The 18,866-nt window shown below is 41.8% G+C and overlaps 1 protein-coding gene across 9 annotated transcripts in view; it reads left to right on the top strand.

The window, feature by feature from the left end:
- SGMS1 (sphingomyelin synthase 1) overlaps positions 1 to 18,866 on the top strand; it is a 221,151-nt gene that overhangs the window by 83,146 nt on the left and 119,139 nt on the right. For 3 of the 9 annotated variants that reach the window (XM_033941907.1, XM_033941905.1, XM_033941908.1), the window contains one exon: positions 7,067 to 7,222. The exons of 5 other annotated variants lie outside the window; for them this stretch is intronic. The gene's annotated coding sequence lies outside the window, so the exon portion shown is untranslated. Of the gene's footprint in view, positions 1 to 7,066; positions 7,223 to 7,311; positions 7,335 to 18,866 lie in introns of those variants that run through there. One more of the 9 variants, XM_033941912.1, reaches the window with a different exon arrangement.

Here is an 18,866-nt window from a genome sequence, read left to right as displayed (position 1 = left end):
CCCCCCCACCCCTTTGGTTTTAACCTTGTATTTTTATTGTAAACTGCCAAGGTGTAATGATAGGGGGATATCAAATATATAATAAACTTGAAACGTCATAGTGTGACCTCACCTTGAGTTTTGTGTTCAATTCTGGTCACATTATCTCAAAAAAAGATATAGCAGATCTAGAAAAGGTTCAAAGAAGTGTGACCAAGATGATAAAGGGGATGAACTAAGGAGATTAGGGCTCTTCATCTTAGAAAAGAGATGGCTGAGGGGAGATATGATTGAAGTCTACAAAATCCTGAGTGGAGTAGAACCGGTAGAAGTAGATCGATTTTTCACTCTGTCAAAAATTTCAAAGACTAGGGGACACTCGAAGTTACAGGGAGATACTTTTAAAACCAATAGGAGGAAATATTTTTTCACCCAGAGAATAGTTAAGCTCTGAAACACGTTGCCAGAGGATGTGGTAAGAGTGGTTAATGTAGCTGGTTTTAATAGGGGTTTGGACAAGTTCCTGGAGGAAAAGAGCATAGTCTGCTATTGAGACAGACATGAGGGAAGCCACTGTTTGCCCTGGATCAGTAATATGGAATGTTGCTACTGTTTGGGTTTTGGCCAGGTACTGGTGATCTAGATGGGCTACTGGGCTAGATGGACCATTAGTCTGACCCTGTAAGGCTATTCTTATTTTCTTATGTAATAGAGGGTGTCCACAGTCTTGGACTAAAAAGTTGCTAGGCACCCAAGGAAAGAGGAAGAAGGTTCAGGAAATGTCCTGGTTACCCATACAGATTGGGAGGGAACTGTCTGGAAGTGGGGGATAGCTTTAAAATTCCTAGAAACTGGGACTTGGAAGAGGAGAAATATCTTCCCCAACAAATGGAATTTGAAGTCACTAATACTTGTGGGGAAGCTCTAATTTTAGGAATTGTAAACCTTCCTGATACTTGTTTGATGGTCGGTATATCAAATTGTAATAAACTTGGAACTTAGGAACCCATGAAGTTAGAGCCAAGAAACTATTATATGGAAGACTATGAAGAAATGGAGATAGGAAATTGACCCCTAAAAGCTTGTGCTTTGTATCCAGCAGTAGTGCTGCCCGATTCACGATTCAAATCGATTCACCTATTCACTTTGGGTGAATCATTCGAATCGATTTAAAAACAAAAAATATCGGCCTCCCAATTCGGTGACTGACCCTCGCCCCCTAAAGCAGGATTGGCAGTGCTGCCTCTTGCTGGCCGGCCGCTGCCGCTCCTGCCTTAGAGGGCGAGAGGGGAGGGTCAGTCGGGAAGTGCTGTAGTGTCCGGCATCCCCCCTGGCCTCCTGTGCATTCTTTTACCTAATGCCAACAGCGGAACAGCCTGCAGAGAGAATTGCCGGTACTTTAGCGATCCTTGCAGGTTGCCATAGGCCTTAAGAGCTGTCTTCCTCTGCCAGAATCCTGCCTCTGATATCAGAGGAGAGGCGGGACTGCAGCAGAGGGAAGACAGCTCCAGAGGCCTATGGCAACTTGCAAGGATCGCTAAAGTACTAGCTATCCTCTCTGGAGGCTGCTCTGCTGCTGGCATTAGGCAAATAGATGTGTGGGAGGTCAGGGAGAAAACGCAGGCCTTCTAGGGGGGTCAGGCCTTCAGAGGTGAGGTGTAGGCTTTCAGGGGGGACAGTGCAAGCCTTCAGGGAGGGACAGGCATTCTGGGGAGGGTGGCCCTGGTGTAGAAGTACACGGAGGGAGGAAGGGAAGGGGGTTCAAAGAGACGTGCATATGCTGGACTTTGGGAGGAAGAAATAATGGGTCTAAAACCAGAGGAGAGGGAGAGAGATGGTGGAAAATGAGATTTAGGGAGGGAAGTTGGGACACAAGGGATGGTGTGGAGGGGGGATAGAGATACTGGATAGGAGGGTAGTTGGGAAGAAAAAGGGAGAGATGGTGGACCCTGGGGTGGTGGGGAAGGAGGGAGAGATGAAGGATGAAAGGGTAATTGAGAAAAGGTGGATCTGGGGATGGAGACGGAAAAAAGGAAAGATGCCAGACCTCTGGGGGAGAGAAGGGAAACGGAAGAGGAGAACAAAGATGGAAGATGGATAATTAGCACAGAGAAAGAAGAAAACGACAAATTAGCAGGAGACCCTGGCAAGCAAGTTATCAGAAGACAACCAGAGCCTGGGACTAAAATGATTTGAATAATGACCAGACAACAAAAGGTGGAAAAATGATTGTATTTTCTATTGTGTGATTACAATATGTCAGATTTGAAATGTGTGTCCTGCCAGAGGTGGTGTTAGAACGTGAGCTAGGATTTAACAGAGAGAGGAAAAGTCTTTTCTGTTTGTTTATTTTGTTTACACCACAGCGCCAGTGTGAATAGGAGAGGGCAAAGGGGGTGAAGAGGCTATAAAAGGGGTAAAAAGGCTATAAAATAAACCCTTTGTTTGTCAGTTGCCTGCATAGTTGGACCAGTAGTTGGTAGTTGCCTGCATAGTTGGTCCCTCCCTGGTGGCTAAACTTAGATATCCCTTCCTGAGGAAGCACTTACTGCGAAACTCGAGTAGAAGGATTTGTATTTTATGGCTTCCAGGAGTCTTTTACAATTTGGCACAAGCAATTTATAACACGGAGCTGCCTGTCATGTGACCTTCGAATGCAAATTTACCACCATAAAAGATAAGTTCATTCAGTTTTTATTAAATAGTTTATTCATAAAAGATATCAGGTGTTCAGACAACTATGGTGCTATGATGGTCTGATGCCGCCTGTGTTTTGTTTTATACACTTAAACACTAAAGGTTGTGGGTCTGAGCACTATATATAGATTTATATGAGTATATTTATATAAAATAATGTATTGTGATATAAAAGTAGTTATATAAAATAAACCCACCAGGATGTTTGAAAATAACACCCACTTGGGCAGGAAATCAAATTGAAAAATCGATTCAATTGGCTGAATCCCTGTACTACCCATGGATAAATGAAGGTAGTTAACCAAGTTGAGCCTGGTTTGGAAAAGCCTCAGACGTCCAACTGTGTACAGCTATCAAAATCACTCGAAATCACTGCTTCTTTGGACTATAAAAATCTCCAAAATTTTATGAACACAATATATTGGTGTGGTACAGGTGTAATATGATAGCAGGCTAAGCACATCCAAAAATAGACATGAAAAAACGAGAAAGGAAGCACTTAGCAGACAGAAAGAAGGAAGTTAAGTGCCTGCTGTCTCGGTTTTTTCAAGTCTAGTTTTGGATGTGCTTAGTCTGCTATCATATTATACCTGTGCCACAGCACTAAATTGTGCTCATAACATTTGGGAGGTTTTTGCTGAAGAAAGAAAATAGTCTAAAGGAGTGTCAGTGATTTGAATGATTTTGATAGCTGTACACAGTTGGACGTCTGAGGCTTTTCATCCTCATTTTAATTGAAGTCTATGGGATTTAATTGAAGTCTGAAGGATTCCACCTATTTTTGTTTTAGTATTGTGAATTACAGGTGGCATGTCTCCTATTGATTCAGTAGGCTCAGAGAATGACAAGGGGACGCAGTTTGTCTCTGTCCCCATCTTGCGGTTATCCGCGGGTACCCGTCCACATGTCATTCTCTAGACTGCGCTAGCTAATAGGCTACTATTCATACATGATTCCTGCTTTGGTCAGAATGCCTGTAGTACCCAAGGCTGTCAATCTGGTATTCCTTTCTAGTTTTCCTTTCAGTGGAGAGGGAAGGGGATAGTAACCACTGGGTACTTGCAGGAAGGGTCATGCCTTAATCTCTGCAGCGGTCAGCTACTCAGAGCATCTTCTATTACCTTGGATGTGATTGAAAATAGGTCTAACATATGATGTCCTAAATCGAAGACTTGGATGTTTATTCCCTGTTCAGTTATAGCTGTTGGATGGCCTGTTTTTGGGTCTTTTCTAGTTCTGCCCAAAACATTCCTCTGTTCCCCCCCCCCCCAATGTGCCCACTTGCTATTACTCTCCTATTAGACCTTTTAAAGGTTGTACTTTATTTAATTTTTTGAATACAGTTTTCAAACCGTTCTTTTTTTGGTTAATACAACTGTCCTCACTTTGTATTATCCTGTATCCTATTGTTAACACTGTACTCTCTCTAGACACCACTTTCACTGTAAACCACTTCGAACTTAGGGTATAGCGGTATATAAGAAATAAAATTATTATTATTATTATTATAGTGTATTTAGAAAAAAAAAACCAAACAGTTGAAGAATGGTTTCAGGGATATTTCTGGAAGCCAGTTTTGCTGTGATAGTGTGCACAACAGTTTAAAATTAAGCAGCAGAATATGTGTGCAGTAAATGGAAAGGAGATTGGGCATAATATCAGTAGGAAACATCCAAGCCAAGAATCAACTAGGAATATTGAAGAGCACTGAGGTACTTCTGTTTTGCAGAGCTAACAGATTTGATCCAATTTAAAGAGAGCGAAAACCGGTTGAGCAGGTTTTTTCTGGATAAGCTAGAAAAGAGAACATTGTAGAGCGTAATGAGCTTCTGGGAGTGCTTGCGTGAAAAAGGGTACTGTAGATGCAACTGTTGAAAATGCCAAGGGTGCTATCGGGCGCAAAATGTTTGAAGAGTTCTGTTTAGTATGCAGATTGAAAGATTAAGAATGAATGTTCAAATAGGGCTCAGTGTGTTAGTGTTTTACTTTGAACTTCTTCTCTTTTATGATTTCTTTGCCCCCTCCCAACTTTGTTTTTTCAATCTATGTAAGGGGCTGCATCTTTGGGGTTTTTTTATTAGCCTTGCTTGTATCCAGAAAGAAGCTTATGAGCTTGTGTGTCTTTCATTGGTTGGGTGGATGTCTGTGTCTGTCCCCATTATAGCTTAGAAATTGCTTAAGCTATAGGTTTGGAATATTGGGAGCATTATTTATTTATTCAATTTTCTATGCCGTTCTCCCAGGGGAGCTCGGAATGGTTTACATGAATTTATTCAGGCACTCAAGCATTTTTCCCTGTCTGTCCTGGCGGGCTCACAATCTTATCTAATGTACCTGGGGCAATGGGGGGGGGGGATTAAGTGACTTGCCCAGGGTCACAAGAAGCAGTGTGGGCTTAAACCCACAATCTCAGGGTGCTGAGGCTGTAGATTTAACCACTGTGCCACACTGTCCCCATTGAGAGGGCTTAAGTGGAGATATAATTTGGATACGTTAAATGTGGGAGATAATTAGTGAATGGGGTATTGAAAAGAAAAGCGTGTAGAGGAGATTGAATAGGATGCCATGGAGAATAAAAAGCTTTGGGCGCCTTTTATTAAGGCGTGCTAACTGGTAGGGCTAGTCTCGGTTAGGGTGCTGGTCTTAGACCAGAGGGCTGCTGCGTGAGCGGACTCCTGGGCATGATGGACCACTGGTCTGACTCAGCAGTGGCAATTCTTATGTTCTTAAAGATTAGTGCGTGCTAAATACTAAGGCATTCATTATATTCTAAGGGTGCCTTAGCATTTTGTGCGCACTAAATTGGTTAGAGCACCTTAATAAAAGGACCCTTTTGGGGTTTTTTGTTTATAGAGCCTATAAAATTCAAAGTATCTAATATAATAAAACACTAAGCGTGCATGCGCACTCTTACCTCGTGTTCCCTGATCCGTATGTCTGTGGTCGGCAAAAGTGCGTATGCGCGCTTAAAACGACCCCATGCCCGCGGCAGAAGAACCCAAATAGCGGGAAGAGAAGCGCTGACCAAAAAGACTCCTTTGCTGGCTCCCCACTCACTCTGTAAGTTTTTTTTTTTGCGGTCTGACCCTCCCATCCCTTCCTGACATATGACCGGCTCACTTAGTCCTTTGCCACTCCCCTTCCCTTCCCGCGGCCCCAACTACAAACCTGCCGACTCCAGCAGCGTCTGCAGCACTCTACACACGCTGCTTCGGGGCCTTCTACTGCCCTAATTTGCTCTGCCGCGTTTCTGATGATGTCATCAGGGACGTGCCAGAGTAAATCGGGGCAGTAGAAGGCCCCGAAGCAGCGTGTGTAGAGTGCTGCAGACGCTGCTGGAGTCGGCAGGTTTGTCGGGGCGGTAAGGGACTAAGGGAGCCGGCCAGACCGCGGAAAGGGAAAGGGGGGGTAGGGGAAACGCTGCTACTGCACAGGGAAGTGGTGTCGGGGGAGGGAAATGGAGGGGGAGGGAATGCTGCTGCTGTGGAGAGATAGATAGAAAGAAAGACAGACAGTGGGAGGAAGGGAGACAGAAACAAAAGAAAGACACGGGCAGGGAGAGACACAGAAAGACAGACAGACAAAGGGGGCCAGGGAGAGAGACAGACAGAAAGAAAGACAGCGGGAGGGAGAGAGAGACAGAAATAAAGACAAACAGACATATATTCTAGCACCCGTTAATGTAACGGGCTAAAATACTAGTACTAAATACTTGCCTAGTATAAGGTACTTTTATTATAGGAGCTGTGTTTCATGTTTACAGGAGTTTTGATATCAGGTAATTCAAAATATTTCTTGGTGTATGAGGTGTAAGAAATTGATCATATTGTCTGTGAGCGGACTTAACTTTTTCAAAAATCTTGGCAAATTGTTTTCAACTTGCCATGGAGTGGCAAAGGATTTCTTGACTGTAAATCATTTAGTTCTGTTCTTGCAATTTAGCGATATAACAAATATGTAATAATAACCATAATGTCATAATATATGACAATGCTAAATAAAATTGAAGTACTGTTCTCTAAAAACGTAATGTGTAGAAAGGAATTTGTGTTATAGGAATGCACTGAGTAAGAATAAAAAAAAAATTGATTTCAGGCTTCCAGTGAAATGTTTATGGTTCCCATAAAAATTCACTTGAATATATAGAAGTAAGGGGGCTCAACAGACAAATTGTTGACCAAACGTGGACTGTTTCCAGCCCAAAAAGGTTCTAGAACATGTCTCGGTCACTACGAGGTCTTTGAAAACTTGGGAGGCACTGTCTTTATTCCTCTTGTTATAATGCACAAGTTCAGCATAGAAGTGCCTCCACCTGAATTTTTAACACATTTGTGTTACCAGTATAAAGTAGACACTTTTCTTTTTTTTTCTTTTTTTTACTTATTTGCAGCAAACCACAAATCAGAGGAGCAGCAGTAGAAACATCAACTGCATTGAGATTCAGAACAGGGATGTGTGTGGTAGAAACAAAGGAGAGGAAACAGGCTGAAGAGGGACAGGATGCTGGGAGAAAGGGACAAGGCAGGAGAGAGGATGCTTGGAGAAGGTAGGAAAGAAGATGCTGGGGGAAGAGGTTCAAGAGAGCCAACCCATGGAGAGGTGGCAGAAGGACCAAATTAACTGGCTGCATGAGCAATATCAAGCACTTTATTTAAAATGTAAGATATTAATGTACATATATTAATATGTAAATATACACATTTATTTCTCCTCAACCCCTTTCCTCCCCAATGTTGGTCTGTTGAATGTATACTTCTCCAATGGACGAGCAGGGCAGACAATATGTCCTTACATCTGGGTAATGTCATTTGCGGAGACCATGCACATTTCTTCATTTTCTGAAAGCTTTGGGCAAGGCCTACCTGTGTGTGTGTGTGTGTGCGCGCATGCCTCCCCCCCCTCCCTCCAGCTGATTCACATAGGACCTGCAGGTGTTCATCTGCTGAACTGTGAAATTTTGTTTTTATTTCTTCTGTCTTGCAATTTTTTTTCTGTGAGATTTTCTCTTGTCTTTCTGTCTTTGTGAGTTGCATGGGAACTATTTAATTTTGCTTTTATCTTGTTCCCTCTTACTTCCTTAGTTTTATCAGCCCTTTTAAGTTTTTCTTTCTTTGCAGCTTACAGCTTCCTTAGGCCTGAGCTCCTGGCTGGGTCTCTGTTTTCTTTAAAATAATAAGCTGTGGTGATTGAGCCATTTGATTTTACATTGGCCTTTTTCCTGTGGTGTCCCTGAAGCTTCCAGTGGGTTTTCAAAATGCTCAGGCTGCAGTAGGACTATGTCTATGACTGATGTTCATTACATGTGCATGCCATGCCTGGGCCCTGATCATAAGTCATCTTTTTGTTCTTTTTGTGCTCAAATGCAGAAAAGATCCCAAAAGAATCAGAAGTATCTACATGAGAAACTTTAAAAAAAAAAAATTATAATCATCCAAATATATTCAAGATAACTCTTGAAAACAGAAATTCCCTACGGAAAAAAATTCAAACTTTAGAATACCAATTACAAAAAGGAAAAGGAATATTCTTAACAGGGAGCAATCGTGAGAAACCTTTTGGCATGCCCAAGTCGGTCCATCAGCGTTGAAGGCATGGATTTCTATAGCTTCTGTAGCTACATCAGATACAGGGAGCATGTTGACATTGAGGTGTTCTCCCCTGCCTTGGCGTCGGATGTTGGTAACCACATACGGTTTGAACATCATCAGACCCAACATTGAGAACTCGTGAGGATTCTGCATCATCCTAGTTGGCACAGCGAGATCCCGATGCTGTGCATTGAACAAAGACAAAGAAATACCAGCACTGAAGAGAGGAATCTCTTCTGTGTCCCATCCTCCAGTGTCTGGCCCTCATGGCTTGGTCATTGAGAGTGTAGAACTTGTCCCTCTAACTGCCTGAGGGTATTTCCAAGGTCCTGCTGGCTTCCAGGAAAGATTACACTTAGAGGTGTTAAATGGAAGAAGTTTGCCATGTGGTGTGAGGGCAAGGCCTTGGATCCTTTCTCTTGCCCTACAGAAAAACTGCTTTACCTCTCTGAGTCTGGTTTAAAACCCAGCTCTGTAAGGGTTCACCTCAGTGCAATTAATCCAGCTCTGTACTTTGAGAGGTTTGCTTTTGACAAAACCTATCAAAACTTCAGTGGTGTTACGATACCTCAATGTTCTCACCAGCTGATGAAAGCTGCTTTTGTGCCACTCGAGTTTTGCTATCTGAAGTACCTGATCTGAAAGGTCTTTTTTTGTGGCAGTTAACTTCAGTTTGCAGAGCCGATAAGCTTCAGGCCCTAGTAGCTGATTTTGCCTTACACTTCTACCTGTGGCTGTGAATAGCAGGAAGGAGGGCAAAGTGAGAGTGCAGTGGGGATTGGGGGGAACTAAACAAGATGACAGTGCACCATAAGATTTTGGGGCAAAACAAGGTGACAGTTTGTGATTTGGAGAGGAGGGAATGCTGAGTAAAGTGTGCATACACACAGGTTTGTTTCATCTCTGTTTTACATTTGGATCATGCAATTAATTGCACAATTAAAAATTATAATTGTGATTTAATTGTACGATTTAAAATTTTGAGTTAATATACAGCCTTAACTGGTGCCAATCTCAGTCCTATTATCTGTAAAAAAAAAATTTTCTGTAACGTACCGTAATTTAAATAAAGTGGCTTTATCCTCCTCTAACAAATGAGTCAGCTTGGTTAAACCATTTTGACACCATTGCTGATGACAAGGGATGGTCATTCCTGGTTAGAAAAAAGCATTGGCCTTAAATTGGTAAATGTCCAGATCAATGTGGGTTAAATGTAAATTTATCCTCATGCCCATCTCAATAGTTTCAGTAAGACGCGTTTCAACTCCTGGGGTGTAGGGCCCCCAACTTGCTATGCAGAAGATATGATAGACTTGGTGAGCCATCTATAGTTCTCTCCAAGACCATGTCACAGAATTCTGGGATACCAAGTATCCAATCCCATACATTGTTTGTTGGAAGCCTTCTATACTGTTACTAATGACTGGAGAGTGAATTCTGAATGGTTTGCATGAGCTTCAGTAAAGGTGTTACAATACCTGAGCTCCAGTAGTGGTGTTACGTCTTGGACAGGATGCTATGCAATAAGCCTGTAGATTTGTTGGACCTAGGTCTCCTTCCTGCTTCAAGATCTTTCACTAGCCTACGCCCATCAGAGGCTTTTCCCTCCCCAAAGAAAGGTCTGTAGCTGCTTGTTGTAGAACTTTAAGATCTTCCGAACAGCATCTATTAACGATTCCATCACTAAAAATAATAAACACGCGTCGACAATTTATTTTTTCAGTCACTGCACCCCAGACTTGGAATTCTCTACCGAGCCATCTAAGGGAAGAAATTAATTTAGATAAATTTAAAAGTAAACTAAAAACTTTCCTTTTTAATGACGCCTTCATAATCTAACTAGCTTTTAATTGACCTTTTAATAATCATGAGAATCTCTTAATAGTTATTCTTTCAAGTCTCACTTTCAATTTTTATCTTCCTTTCAAATTTTATCTTATTAAATTATTATCATTACCCTCTCCTTATGTGCCTCCCCTATATGTTTATTTAACCTTTATTTAAATTGTAACTTCTAACCTATATTTTCCTTTTGTTTCCAGTTTTGTCATATTTGTCATTAACCCTGTTAGTATTATCTACTATGATTTTATTTTTATATTGTAATTTTTATCATTATGTATATCGCTTCGAATTTAGATGAGGCGATTAATCAAATCTGTATGAAACTTGAAACTTTAGGTTTCAGAATAAGTGGCAAGGGATATAGTCATTTCAGCAAAGGAGTCATTTTGATGAGGTGTATCCCTCCCCCTTTCAGTTTGGGGCGAGTCCGCCATTGTTCAAAAAGGCACTGTGCAGCCCTCGACAAGAGCTGCCCAGTGAGTGTGTACAAGCATGAGAAATGTCTCAGAATGTGTAGTCCAAGATATTTCATACTCATCTGCCCACTGAAGCAGAAATGCCCCAACCCACTGAAACTCACAACTGTCCTTTAGACATAGTGCTTCAGATTTGTTGGGATTAAGACGGAGGCTTGATATTTGTGCATAATCCAGCAAGTGTTGGAGCGCACATGTCAGAAAAGTCTGAGGAAACAAAACAAAAAACTGCAGACTTTGTACACGATGCAGGCAGCCTTTATTTATAACGAATAAAACATTAGATTAAAAACCTTTTACCAGGCAAGGGACCCAACACGGTCCGTGTTTCGTATAATCTTCATCAGGGGTCCTAATAAGTACAAGTACAATATTAAAACCAAGATAGTTAAAAAGATAATTGTAAAGAATAATAATAATAATAATAATAATCAATTAAATATTGGGATGATTCAAATTTTCCAATACAGGGGTAAAGGTGTGGAAAGTAAAAACTAAAACATAAAAATAAAAATAAAAAATAATTAATAAATAAATAGAAGGAACTTGAAGGGAAAAAAATGAAAAAAGAGAAGAGAAGAATAGAAAGAGAAGAAAAGTCTGAGGTACAGTTAAGCATTCTTGCAGATCAGGAATACCCTAAAACATTGAATCCTATATAAACTTCAAATGTAAGGGTTCAGTGCAGAGCACAAAAGTGATGGTGATAAGGGAAAACCCTGCCCAGGTGCCATGTTCAGTACTCGGAACAAAGAATAGCTGAGCTGCCGGATTGTAGTATGAAAGTTGTATGTTACTATGTATCCAATCCAAATTTGTACCAGTAAAGCCAAAGCAGCAAAGAATTGAGATGGTGTTTGGGAGGCAAGGATCCTGAACCTGTACTCTGTTTGCCTGGAAGTTCTTAAGCCCCTAAAATAATTTTTTCTTACCTTCTCTGATGCCAAAACAGACGGGAAGCCACGGGTTCCCTCCAACTCCTGCACAGATCCCCCTTTGAGGCAGACAGAGATTCAGCAGTTTGTTGTGGACCGAGTGCTGATTCTGGCGTACCTGCGATGCAGGATGAAAAGGAGCAGACCTAATTTGGGAAGCAAGTTGTTGCTTAGCCCGGCAGGCCCAGCTGTACCACCAGCCCTCTGAGCCATGACAGGACCAAATATGCCGGCACTAGCTGGAATTCCACCGATCACTGCAGCTTCTGTTGGTGGGCTGGCTGTGCCTTCTAGCTTGGGAGAGATTTCATCAGCAACTGGGGAGATTATCTCGGTCTCTCCCAGAGGTGTTCAGGAGGAACTGGGGGAAAAATTTGATGTTCCTTGCTAAAAGCAATAGTTGCGACTCTTATTTCCACATGGACTGCTTTGGAGTCACTTGGGGAGCATACCAGCAAGATTAAAAAACATGAAGAAACAGTAAGTTATTATGGAGGGAAAATGGAGGGGTTCTCTGCAAGCAATCTTAGGCTACCGTTTTGCAAGAAAAAGGTTTTGTTCAAAAGAAGATGGAAAATTTTGAGAATTACTGTATACTAAGCAGTCGAACATCCGTGTATTAAATTGATCCTCAGTTACTTACATAACTCCTAAATAATTATTTCATTGGTATCTTAAGAAGTTATTTAAGTATGGCAAAGAGAAATTTCCTCTCTTGCATATGATTTACTGTCTCCCTAGTTCGAAGAAGCAATTTACTCCAGAAAGAGAAATATGTGGTAGATGGTTCCTTGGATAGTTTGGTCCTGACTGCTATTCTTGAAAAATTGGTGGTCCAGTGGTAGGCCGGAACAGGAGGGATCCCTTCCGTCTCCTATCCTGGCCGACTCTGACAATTTTTTTTACCTTCCCCCATGTACCTTTTTTAATCCCTTGTGGTCAAACGGTGTATTGGGCACGAGCGAGCTTTCTGCCCCGTGCCCCTCCCTAAATGGCTGCCTCTAGTTCTCACGGCCCAGTGGTGTACTGCTGTACCCTGGAGTCCCGTGAGAACTGGTGGCAGCCAATCAGCGAATGGTTCAATGCCAGGCAGGAGTGTAAAAAGCTCACTCCTGCCCAGTACACCGCTGGACTGCAAGAATTCACAGCAGTCATTCAGAGGGGCTCAGCATGGGACAGAAGTGTGGAAAGCTCGCTTCTGCCCTGTATACTGCTGGACCACCAGGGATTCAAAAAGGTACACGGGGGAAGGAGGGAGGAAGGGAGGTAAAATTATCAGAGTCAGCCGGGACAGGAGATGGGAGGGATGCCTCCTGTCTCTGCCCATCAGGTCATACGGCAACAATGGAGGCCTGCAACAAGTCCAGGAGGAAGGCGGATGGGCGCTGACCGAATATAAGACAAGATCCCCATTTTTGGGCCTTTTTTTTTTTTTTTTTTTACCCCAAAATCTCATCTTGTATTTGAGTATATACAGTACTTTTGATAATCATGTATTTATTTTCTATGAATCATCTTGATTGTGGTTTTTCTTGGAAGGAAAAGGTTCTGCTGGTGATGGAGCAGGGGTTGCTCCTCAAGTTGATTATTTAGACACTCAATTTGCTACTTTCTTTGAGCTTACCATATATACTCAAATATAAACCAATCCAAATATAAACTGAGGCAACTTATTTTTCTTCCATAAAAGGGGGAAAAGGGGTTTATATTCAAGTATAGGTAATCCTCTTTCTCCATCCTCCCTACGTCCCTGATATCCATATTCCTATCTTCCCCAAGGTGTGATATCCTGTCCAACCCACCTGATCTTGGCCTGGCCTTCCTGTCTTTGCACCCGGGCACACCTTAAACCTTGGTGATCAGTGGTGACCAGGACAGGAGCAATCCCTCCTTGTCCTGTCCCAACCAGCTCTGCACCCCCCCACCTCTGACATACCTCGAGCCCTAGTGTTAGTTCTGAGCATCTCATGAAGTTGCAGCAGGGACTCAAGGCAGCTATTTCCAATAGCGGGTCTGCATGGGACAGGAGTGTAGGATGATCACTACTACCCCAGTTCACTGCTGGACCACAAGGACGCCAATGGCAGGCATTTGAGAGCCGGGGTGGTGCAGAGCCAGCTGGGACAGGACATGGGAAGAGTTGCTCCTGTCCCTGATCATCACTGGACTACCAGGGTTCAAGATAGTTCCAGGGAAGGCCTGCAACAGGTCCGATGGGGGGGGGGGGGCACGAGCTCGGGAGGACTCAAATATAAATAGAGATCCCCATTTTTGGGCCCCCAAATCTCAATTTATATTTGAATATATACAGTAGTTACTTTACACTCTTCCTTAGACATTGTGAATTCTTGCCTCCCTTCTTGTGAATAAAACTGAAGATGACCATGGGCCCTATTAATAATTCACCTAAGACATGTAAATATTAAAAAGCAATGTTGAGGTCTGAGCCTTCCATCAAGCTAACTACAATCTTGGGACCTCGATGTTATCTAGCTGATGAAAGCTATGTTTCAGCCATTGGATACCTGTCATCTGAAGTACAGTACTTGACAATTGATTTAGGTTTCTTTTAACTTCATTGATTCCTGCCAAACACCTTTTGGAGCCTAACCTTTTCCATAAGGCCTCCTGAATTGTTACTTCTTCTGTATTCTCATTGAAGTTCCCTTTTCTGTTTTCAGCTAGTTGCCTCTTTAATAAAGAACTCTATGTATAGCTTTAAATGAATCCCAGAGTATACTTTAATCACCATCTCTTATCTCTAAACTCTGCTTTATTCAATCAATGAACCAACACGTATGTGTTTCAGCTCAAATGGCCTGCATCAGGAGTCTTTCCATTAATACATCCTACTCTGCAGTGGCAATTGGCATTTGTCAGAATATCAACATAATAGACCTTGCATAGTAAGCATGTGAATTTTCAACATTTTGACCAGAGATGACACATTCTTACTATTCAAAGTCTATCATGTTAATATTCTGACGAATGCCAATTGCCACTGCAGAGTAGAATGTATTAATGGAAAGACTCCTAATGCAGGCTGTTTGAGCCAAAACACATAAGTGTTGGGTCATTAACTGAATAAAGTAGAGTTCTGAAATAAATCAGCACACCTGTTTCTTTGAACATCTCCACTGTTTGCGTGTTTGCTACTGACTCGTGGAGGTGACTCTCCTGTTTTTTACATCTTCTCTTATCTCACTCATCTGGATCTCCATCAGTGAGACTTATCCACAAGTTATGTTTCCTGTTTAGACATAACTACAGGCAACTGAAGACAATTTTTTTTTAAAAGTTTTATTTTAGTATAACGTTTTGAGATGCTAAATAAAAGGTACAGTTCCTATTATTCTTATCTCCTCTAGGATGAGAAATCTAAGTTCTGTTACACAAGAGTCCCCACTATAGCTGTTGATTCCCACTAACTGCGAATCTACAGAAGGGTGTCACTTTAAGATCTTGAACTCCTCCCTTTCTGCAGTGAAGAACAGCTCCCTCTTCAGTTTTTCCTTCTGAAGCAAACTCAGAAGGTGTTTACTGATCTGATCTTCTCTGCTTCCTTTTGTTATTTTCACATTTTTGATGCAAATTTTTTGATGGCGGCAATCTTAGATTTTTAGCAATCTTTTTTTAAACTTCATTTTTTCTGTCTACAAAACCATTTGATTTGCCTAGAGTTCACCTCTCATGGATGCCCACTCTAGCCCTGGATCCTGCGTTTGCAAAGATTTAGCAGTTGAGGAGCGGCCATGTTCTACTTCCCACAGGGTACAAGAGCACAGATCCTCCCAACCCCAAGATGACCCATGCCATTGTCCTCCATACGCATTCCCCCTGCCCAGCTGCAATCGCACTTACCCATTTGACATTTAAGAAAAGCTACTGCTGCCAATGCTGTATGCTGATCCAGTGCAGGGCCTTGAGCATCTGTACATGATCAAGCCCTTCCTGTGCCTGCCCCCTTCAAGATTCATAGAGAAGGTAGGAGCTTGCAGGCTGAAGAAGAACCAGTTATTTTAAAAGAAGAAGTTATTGCAGCAATTAAAGCTTTATCGAAAAATAAGTTATCTGGTGTCAACGGTATTCCAATTGAATTAATAAAAGGTTCAGAAGGTGATATCATTGCCGTCACTTGACTGTGTCAACAGTATAGAGGGAAAAAACATGGTCAACTGATTGGAGAAGATCACTGTTCATATCTATACCAAAGAAAGGTGACGCCAAGGACTGAAACAACTACAGAACGATTACATTAATTCCACATGCCAGCAAAATATTGCTGAAAATAATACAACAAAGGCTCCAATCATACATTGAGCAAGAACTACCCGAAGTTCAGGCTGGTTTTAGAAAAGGTCAAGGAACAAGAGACATTATTGCCAATGTTAGATGGATATTGGAGAAGAGCAAAGAATACCCTCTATTCTTCTAAGAATCTAAGGAAAGATTTTATAACATCACAGCTGATTCTATTTAATTACAACATAATCCTAACCAGGTTTATCTTGACACTTATTTTAAGCCACGATTTGGTTAGTGTTTTTTCTGTGTGTACCCCACATCTGAGTCAGTGTGCTCAGGCTATAGGCTACATTTGAGGTAAAGTAATACTGCAGTACCCTTGCTTGCAGAGTGGTGGCACAACACAAATATGCATCTGCTTGTTGGTTCCTTCATAATGTCTGTGACTTTGGGATTCAGAGAGCTCTGAAATAATATTCAGTCCCCCTTACAAGTAGCTGTAATCTGAGGATTGTAGTGTCTTGTTAGTTTATCTGTGACATAAACTCCCATCTCTGCAGGTGAGCTTCCTTCACCAAGAACATATCTGCTTGTAAATTCTATCATACTCATGTGCTCCAGCAAAATAAGTATCCTCTCCAAAGATGGAAATTCATTGTTCGTTTTAAGACAGTTTATTCTTGTGAGGCACATACTATTGAATGATATGGTGACAAAATTTTTCCCCGTCCCTGCAGGAAATCATTTTCCCGTCTCCACAAATGCCTTTCCTATCCTTGTCCCATTCCTGCAAGCTCATCTGTCCTCATCTGCACAAGCCTCAGGAATGGGACAGGGACAGGGAAATTTTTCACGGACTTGATTTTGTCATTGCCTTTGGAGTTGGTTATACAGTTCTTGGTGACAATACCCACCATTTTCTGGGCTTTCCAGGCCTGTAGTGCTTTTCTGCTTGCTGATACTGTGAAACTGAGCTGAAGTGGGAGAATCCAGTAATTATTTACTGTTTAAGTATATCAAGTTCTTTTTTTCCCCTTAGTTAAAGAGGTGCCAGTACTCGTAAAAAGCCAGCCTTAGGGGGCAGAGAGATTATCCAAAGCTCTGCCACTACAGTAGTCACACCTCCCTCAGTAGCCATGCTCTTGTCACCAACCATGGAACATATTAAAAAATGTCAATGCAAACATTATACAAGTCCCTAGAATTACCAACTCATCTATTATTGGAAAAACACAACAAATGGGATTTTCTACACAAACTACATATATCAACTGTCGTATATACACAGAACATGGATATTACACAGCTTTAAAACCATCCATATATACTGGAAATAAAAGCACAACTGGCATTTGCTGCTATAAACTGGCAAGTAACCCAGCTGAGACTAAATTCTATAAAATCAATTCTACATGATGGATCTGGGTCATTGAGGAACAGGATGAGCCTATTGTATGCAGTGGGAGTAAAACCATAACTGGTTCAGATTGCCCCTAATGACCTGGAGCTGTCTGGTAGCTCATAAGCTTTACAGATTCAAACTATAAAAGCAACTATGAAAGCAAGGAAATGAAAAGGTTGCAGGATTGCCTAGTCCACATGTGATTGACAAAACCTGTCAGAGGCGCAGCATAAATTTGTAGCCTATTGAGCTGAGGCTGGCAAGTGCAACCTTTCCTACGAACATAAGAACGCAAGAATTGCCATACTGGGACAAACCGAAGGTCCATCAAGCCCAGTATCCTGTTTTCAACAGTGGCCAACCCAGGTCCCAAGTGCCTAGCTAGATCCCAAGTAGCAAAGAAGATTATCCCAGGAATAAGCAGTGTATTTCCCCAAGCCATCTCAATAATGGCCTATGGCCTTCTCTTTTAGGAAATTATCCAAACCCTGGTACGCTAACTGAATTCACCACATTCTCCGGCAACAAATTCCAGAGTTTAATTGCATGTTGTGTGAAGAAATATTTTCTCCGGTTTCTTTTAAATCTACTGCTTAGTAGCTTTATCGCATGCCCCCTAGTCTTAGTATTTTTGGAAAGAGTGAACAAGCGATTCACATCTACCCTTTACAATCCATTCATTGTTTTTTTTTTTTTTTAATATTTAAGTATTTATTGAAAATAAACTTTTATGGTTAACAATGCACAGGAGCAATACAATATACTCAGCAGTATATATATACATCAAGGAGTATCATGTACTAACAGCAAGAAAATAACGTGAATTGAAAACAAAATATAATCATGTCAAATAAACAAACGCCCACATCCCCCATATCCCAGCTAAATACCAATTTCCCCATTATCCACAATCCCCATCCCTCCCCCCCCCCCCCCACCCCATTCTTCCGGCAGACGACAAGGCAAAGGTCCCTTACAGAGCATCCAGTATTTCTTCCAACTTCCTCCAGGTATGAAAATAGACGATATAGTTATGTCGTCTCTTTGCTATGGCTACCTCCATCTTTCCCATAGAAAGCAAACGAGACACCCATACATCTCGAGAGGGAGCTTCCACACTTTTCCAATGATTGGCAATTAGACATTTCGCAGCCGCTAAGCCCCATCTAAGAAATTTAGTCTGCCAAGAGCAATCCCTGGAGTTATATAAGCCCAAGAGACAGCTCCTAGAAGAAAGAACAACACATTCCCCCAGACATTCAGACAAGGTATCAGTCACCACCTTCCAGAAGGGCTGAATAAGTGTGCAATCCCACCAGATATGCATAAAAGATCCCCCCTGCCTTCCACATCTCCAACAGAGGTCAGGCACTCCAGGGTAGATTCTATGCAGGCGTTCTGGCGTATAGTACCATCTCGTCAGCACCTTGTATGCATTTTCCTGAACCAAGGCACAGGTAGAAGCCTTGTATGCCTCCCGACAAATCATTTCCCAATCTTTATCAGACAACTGAACCATTCATTGTTTTATAGACTTCTATCATATTACCCCGAGCCGTTTCTTCTCCAAGCTGAAGAGCCCTAGCTGCTTTAGTCTCTCATTGACGTCTACTCACCCCTTTTATCATTTTTGTTGCCCTTCTATGTACCTTTTCTAACTCTGCTATATCTTTTTTGAGATACAGTGACCAGAACTGCA

Source organism: Geotrypetes seraphini, chromosome 4 (genome assembly GCF_902459505.1).
Source record: "Geotrypetes seraphini chromosome 4, aGeoSer1.1, whole genome shotgun sequence".
In the NCBI taxonomy this organism is placed as follows: domain Eukaryota; kingdom Metazoa; phylum Chordata; class Amphibia; order Gymnophiona; family Dermophiidae; genus Geotrypetes; species Geotrypetes seraphini.
Note: the sequence above shows the minus strand (reverse complement) of the source record. Positions and strands in the feature narration are given on the sequence as shown.